The sequence below is a fragment of the Mandrillus leucophaeus genome, unplaced genomic scaffold (assembly GCF_000951045.1).
Source record: "Mandrillus leucophaeus isolate KB7577 unplaced genomic scaffold, Mleu.le_1.0 Scaffold314, whole genome shotgun sequence".
Classification (NCBI taxonomy): domain Eukaryota; kingdom Metazoa; phylum Chordata; class Mammalia; order Primates; family Cercopithecidae; genus Mandrillus; species Mandrillus leucophaeus.
In genome coordinates this window covers 2,016,999-2,023,591 of record NW_012103299.1, presented here as the reverse complement: position 1 = coordinate 2,023,591, position 6,593 = coordinate 2,016,999, and the positions used below count along the sequence as shown (strand labels likewise).

The window sequence follows — 6,593 nt, the reverse complement described above, 5'->3', positions numbered from 1 at the left end:
TTTTTTTTAATTAAAACAATTTTTTTTACAGTGACAGGGTCTCACGATGTTGCCCAGGCTGGTCTCGAATGCCTGGTCAAGCAATCCCATCACCTTCGCCTCCCAAAGTGCTGGGGTTACAGGTGTGAGCCAACATGCCCTACCTAAAAATTATGTATAAGTAGAAACAGACAAAAATTACATATACTTAATTTTTATGTATTTGCTACTTTAAAATATGTAATCAGATTAAACATGCTATTTTGCAGTCACTTTTCCCCTTCAAAGTATGTATTATACATCTTTGTAAGAGATTACACATTTTCTGCAACTTAATTTCAACAGGTGAAAAAGATTCCACTGTTTGATAGCACCATAACCTATTTAATCCTCTACTGAAGTACATACACTTGGATCACTTCTGATTTCTTGCTCTTACAAATACTGTTGCAGGCCGGGCGCGGTGGCTCAAGCCTGTAATCCCAGCACTTTGGGAGGCCAAGACGGGCGGATCCCGAGGTCGGGAGATCGAGACCATCCTGGCTAACATGGTGAAACTCCGTCTCTACTAAAAAATACAAAAAACTAGCCGGGCGTGGTGGCGGGCGCCTGTAGTCCCTGCTACTTGGGAGGCTGAGGCAGGAGAATGGCATGAACCCGGGAGGCGGAGCTTGCAGTGAGCCGAGATCCGGCCACTGCACTCCAGCCTGGGCGACAGAGCGAGACTCTGTCTCAAAAAAAAAAAAAAAAAAAAATTAGCCAGGTGTGCTGGCATGTGCCTATAGTCCAAATTACTTGGGAGGCTGAGGTGAGAGAATCGCTTGAACCCAGGAGGCAGAGGCTGCAGTGAGCCAGGACTGTGCCACTGCGCTCCAACCTGGGCGGTATTTATTGATTACTATTTGTTTTTATTTATTTATTTATTTTTGAGATGGAGTCTTGCTCTGTCACCCAGGCTAGAGTGCAATGGCGCAATCTTGGCTTACTGCAACCTCTGTCTCCCGGGTTCAAGCGATTCTCATGCCTCAGCTCCCCGAGTAGCTGGGATTACAGGCATGCGCCACCATGCCTGGCAAATCTTTGTATTTTTAGTAGAGATGGGGTTTCACCATGTTGCCCAGGCTGGTCTCGAACTCCTAACCTCAGGAGATCCACCCGCCTTGCCCTTCCAAAGGGCTGGGATTATAGGCGTGAGCCACTGCACCTGACTTTATTGATTACTATTTATATTACTGTATAAGGTTAAGTGGGGAGAAGGGTGATATACAGTTGACTATATTGTCTGGTCAGAATTATGCCCCTCTCACCCCAAAAAGGGCAAAAATACACACTGAACTGACTTGGAGGAAACACCACACTACTTAAATGGCTGTCTGTGGGCGGTGAGACTTCCACAACTTTGCTATGATAAATGTGTATTATTTGCAGGACTAGCAAAAATAAATGAAAACTTTTTTTTTTTTCCATGACAGGGTCTCACCCTGTCACCCAAGCTGGAGTGTAGTGGTGCAATCATGGCTCACTGCAGCCTCAACCTCCCAGGCTCAAGCAATCCTCCCACCTCAGCATCCTAAGTAGCTGGGACTACAGCTGCATGCCACCACACCCAGCTCATTTTTGTATTTTTTTGTAGAGATGGAGTCTCTATGTTGCCCAGGCTGGTCTCAAACCCTGGGTTCAAGCAATCCTCCTGCCTTGGCCTCCCAAAATGCTAGGATTACAGGCGTGAGGCACCAGGCCCAGCCAATAAGATGCATCTTTACATGCCCTCCAACACTATCAGTCTTTCCTCACACACCCACCGCAAGAGAAGAATTCAGGGATACCAAGAGAAATTTTCTCCAGGGCTCCTGCCTCCTGGGGCGAAGTTTCATCTTGACTGAAAACTAGATTTAGAATGAAACAAACTTGGAGAGAACCCGGGATGCTCCATTTGAAACTCCCGGAATGGAATTTGAGGGGTGTCCCCTGCGAGCTGATGGCTGCCTTTGGACAATTCATCCCAAGAAGCTGCAGCATTGTGACAACTTCTGGCCACCCTGGGCACCTGTGCCTGGTCTTGAGCTGTATCCAGGAGCTCCTTTCAGACTCGCAATTTGAAACGAGGAGGCAGCACAATGCCAAGAGGCTGGGCCTGAATATGGGAGAACTTGGCTCCAGCCTCTGCTCTTCTGCTTCACTGTCCACTCACCCATTCATTCACGTGCTCACCAAGCTCCACCAGGAGCGAGACACCAGCCGGGATCAGAGAATACAACGAGGACCCTTGGGGAATCCACAGTTTAGTTGGGGAAGCAGAGAGTAAGCAAATAAACAAACATCTACTCCTGACATTGGAAAGTGTTGGGAAGACAGGAGCGCGGGGCTACTCGAGAGCGCGCAGTACGGGGCGCAACCTCGAGTGAACAGTCATGGAGGGAGGACTGGGGGCCTGGGAGGAAGGACAGTTTTATTCAGCATGCACTAACTGGACATCTATTATGTGCCAGACACTGTTCTAGGCACAGAGATGAAAGTGACCAAGTCCTGCCCGACATGCCCCATGCTATCCCCATGGTGGAGACAGGCACCTGGCAAACCCCCCGAATGCCTGGCAGCGAGAAGGGCCCAGGGCTGAGAAGGCAGGGTGAAGGAACACAGTGCCGGGGTGTGGGGTGGGGAGCTACTTCAGACACAAACTCAGGATCTGGGGGAGGTATTTCCAGGCAGAGAAAACTGCAAACAGACTGGGAGGCAGGAAACAGCAGGCTGGAGGGACCAGCGGGGACAGGACACAGCCTGGCCGGAAGGAGGGGGCTGGGGGTGGAAGCAGATAAGGCAGGAGACAGGCAGGGGGCAGGGCAGTTACAAAGCCTGTGACCCTCACCCTCAGTTTCCCCATCTGTGACATGGGGGTGATACCACAGAACCACTGCGTAGGTTTTCCTGAGGATTAAATGACAAATATAAAGCACTGTGCTGCAAGGCCCACTGGTGGCAAAAGTGAGATGATGGTGATTATTTCACCGGCCCATGAGCCAGTCCAGCCTTTTTCAGGCCGGTGCAAGGCTGAGGCTGAACTAAGATCCCCCACCACCGCCTGGGAGTGGTACGGAAAGCTGGCGTCTGAGCCCCAGTTAGTGCTAACTGGACAGCAGTTGCTATATCGGGGGACAGTCTAGCCAGCAAGAGGGGACAGGGAGCCCTCAGCCTCCTGAGGTAGGACCAACAGGTACTGCAAGTGGGGCGGAAAAGCAGGAAACCCAGGTAGAGCCTGGCTCTGCTAATGACCTGGCGGGAGGCTCCCCTGGGCCTCCAGGGTAAGAACGGGAAACTGGCCCCACCTTCGGGGCCCTGGCTCCCCCGCAAACACCACCAAGGGCCAGCACATCATCCCATCCCAAGAAACCTTTTGGGAACAGTGCTTGCCTCTCGGGCCCAGGGTGAGGATCCCAGAAGGTGGCCACTCCCCCACCAGAGGCCCTGCTGATACCTTCCTGAGGAGAGAGAGGAAAAACAGAAACCATCAACGTGCAATGACACACCGCAGGTCCCCAGGGCCCTCCCTCAGGCACACACCGGCCAGCTCTTCAGGTAGCTGCTACTTCCCCTTCTGCCCACATGATGGGGCCCAGTTGGGAGAGCGGGGCAGCCCCACCTTGCAGCCCAGAGAACTGAGCCTGTTTGCTCCCTGCACAGAGTTTATGGGGGGGTGTCCCTTGATAGCTGATGGCTGCCCTTGGAGCAATTCAACAGGGATTTTCACCATGCAGTCTCTTCTGATGAAAACACTCCCCCTTCTCCTCCCATTTTAAAATGTGTTAGAGACAAGGGCAGCGGAGATATGGGAAATCTCCCTTTCTCGGCTATAATTTCCATAAAGAAAGAGATCATTTCTGCTGTGTCCACAGTTGTATCCCTGGCACAGTATCTGGAGCAGGAAGCACTCAACAGGTTTATCGAATGAGCATGCTCATGAATAAACAGACAGAATTTGCTAAAGTGCCTTTACTCATCTATGTAAAAAATAAAACTGGGTTTTAAAAACTTGTTTGCCAGCAATTCTATTTGTAGAAATCCATCTCCAAAACCAGATCTATAATATATATGGATGCTTATAAAAGCAACAGCCAAAAAGAATGAAAAACTGGAAATCATCCAAAGTGTTGCTGGAGCTTCGTTGCTGAATGGTTAGATAAATTGTGGTTCACCCCAGCTACGAAATAACATGCAGCTCTTAAAAAGAATGAGGCTGTATTTGTATGGACTAACTTGGAAGTTTATCCCTAATACATGTCCCAAAGATGTTGCTGAGTGACCGATGAGTCTTATAAAATGTGTAACATGATTCCAGAAATGATCCAAGTGAAGGTACTCCAGTAGATTATCTTTAAAAGAATTAACACATATGCATATTGTGTGTACATGTCTGCATGCATGTGCATACACACACACACACACACACACACACCCCGGTCTGGAAGTTTGCACATCAAACTTAATGTTCATCTCCCTGGAAGTGGGATTTTGGTGGAGGCAGTGCACAGAAGGGACCTTACATTTTTCACTTTACACACTTTTTTTTTGTTGTTTGTTTTTTTTGGTTTTTTTGAGACGGACTCTAGTTCTGTGGCCCAGGCTGGAGTGCAGTGGTGGGATCTCGGCTCACTGCAAGCTCCGCCTCCCGGGTTCACGCCATTCTCCTGCCTCAGCCTCCCGAGTAGCTGGGACTACAGGCGCCCACCACCGCGCCCGGCTAATTTTTTTATTTTTAGTAGAGACGGGGTTTCACTGTGATCTCGATCTCCTGACCTCGTGATCCGCCCGTCTCGGCCTCCCAAAGTGCTGGGATTACAGGCGTGAGCCACCGCGCCCGGCCACTTTACACACTTTTATTCTTTTTTTTTGAGGTGGAGTTTCGTTCTTCTTGCCCAGGCTGGAGTGCAATGGCATGATCTTGGCTCACTGCAACCTCCGCCTCCCGGGTTCAAGCAATTCTCCTGCCTCAGCCTCCCAAGCATCTGGGATTACAGGCATGCACCACCACGCCCGGCAAATTTTGTATTTTTAGTAGAGACGGGGTTTCATTATGTTGGTCAGGCTGGTCTCAAACTCCTGACCTCAGGTGATCTACCTGCCTGGGCCTCCCAAAGTGCTGGGATTACAGGCGTGAGTCACCGCGCCCGGCCCACTTTTATTCTTCAAAATGTTTTTGATAGAGTGTATTGTTTCTATGGTTTAAAAAAACTGAAATGCATATGTAGCAGAGTTTTTTGGTTTTGTGGGTTTTTTGTTTTTTCTCTATTAAGTAAAACCCAGTAGGGGCCAGGATGTGGTGAAAAGAGAACTGCACACTCCACTGGGGGTGTGTCAACTGGTGCGACCGGCACGGAGAGCACGCCGGCTACAGGATGAACAAAACCCCGACTCACAGCACACACCCAGCACTCTGCTTCTGAGAATCCCTCTTCAAGGTATGTTACAGAAAGAGACTCAAAGATCCATGAACAAGCACAATCATCACTGCATGATTTAGTAAAGATGATAAACCTCATGAGAAACCTAAGTATCCAATTCAGGGCTTTCCTCAGGGCTCTGATAGGTAAATTACATTTTGTACAAGAAATGGGTACAAGAAAAACACGAAAATAATCATGTTTCTGAGGACTCTTTAAGGATATGGAGGAATACGCTGATATTCAATGTTAAAAACCAGACTAGGAAACTGTATATATATAATGAACCTAGTTTATCTTATAAAAACTAATATTGTCACCAGACACGGTGGCTCACGCCTGTAATCCCAGCACTCTGGGAGGCTGAGGTGGACAGATCACCTGAGGTCAGGAGTTCAAGATAAAAACCAACATGGAAAAACCCCCTCTCTACTAAAAATACAAAATTAGCCGGGCGTGGTGGCGCACGCCTGTGATCCCAGCTGCTCAGGAGGCTGATGCAGGAGAATTGCTTGAACCCGGGAGGCGGAGGTTGCGGTGAGCCGAGATTGTGCCACTGCACTCCAGCCTGGGCAACAAGAGCGAAATTCCATCTCAAAAAAAGAAAAACTAATATTTACTGAGAACTTACCACATGCATAGCACTGTGCAAAGAAACTTATGCATATCATGTGCGTATCTATTCCTACACATCATTTATATCTATGCCCTTAAGGCAGGGAAAATTATGACTCCCGTTTTACAGATAAGGAAGCTTAAGTTAAGAGAGACTAAGTAACGTGCAGAAGGTCACCCAGCTGTGCTCTTTCCCACTATCTGATCCGACTTTTCTGCAGACAAAAAAAAGACTTGGAGGGAAGCCCACGGCGAGTGGTGGTTTATTCTGGCAGGATTAGGAGGGACTTTAATTCTCCTTTTTGTGGGTCTTATTCCAAATTGTGTACAGGACTCTAGCTACTCTCGTGTGTGTGTGCGTGTGTGTGTGTTTTCTGATTACCAAAGTTATGTTGCTTATTAGAAACTCATTATTTTTCACATTAAAAACTATAATACTGGCCGGGCGCGGTGGCTCACGCCTGTAATCCCAGCACTTTGGGAGGCCGAGGGGGACGGATCACGAGGTCAGGAGATCTAGACCGTCCTGACTAACACAGTGAAACCCCGTCTCTACTAAAAATA

At 48.6% G+C, this 6,593-nt stretch overlaps 1 protein-coding gene across 1 annotated transcript in view; it reads right to left on the bottom strand.

Annotated features, from left to right (window-relative positions):
- Positions 1 to 6,593, bottom strand: part of STK10 (serine/threonine kinase 10) — a 167,303-nt gene that overhangs the window by 69,810 nt on the left and 90,900 nt on the right. The gene's annotated exons all lie outside the window — the stretch shown is intronic.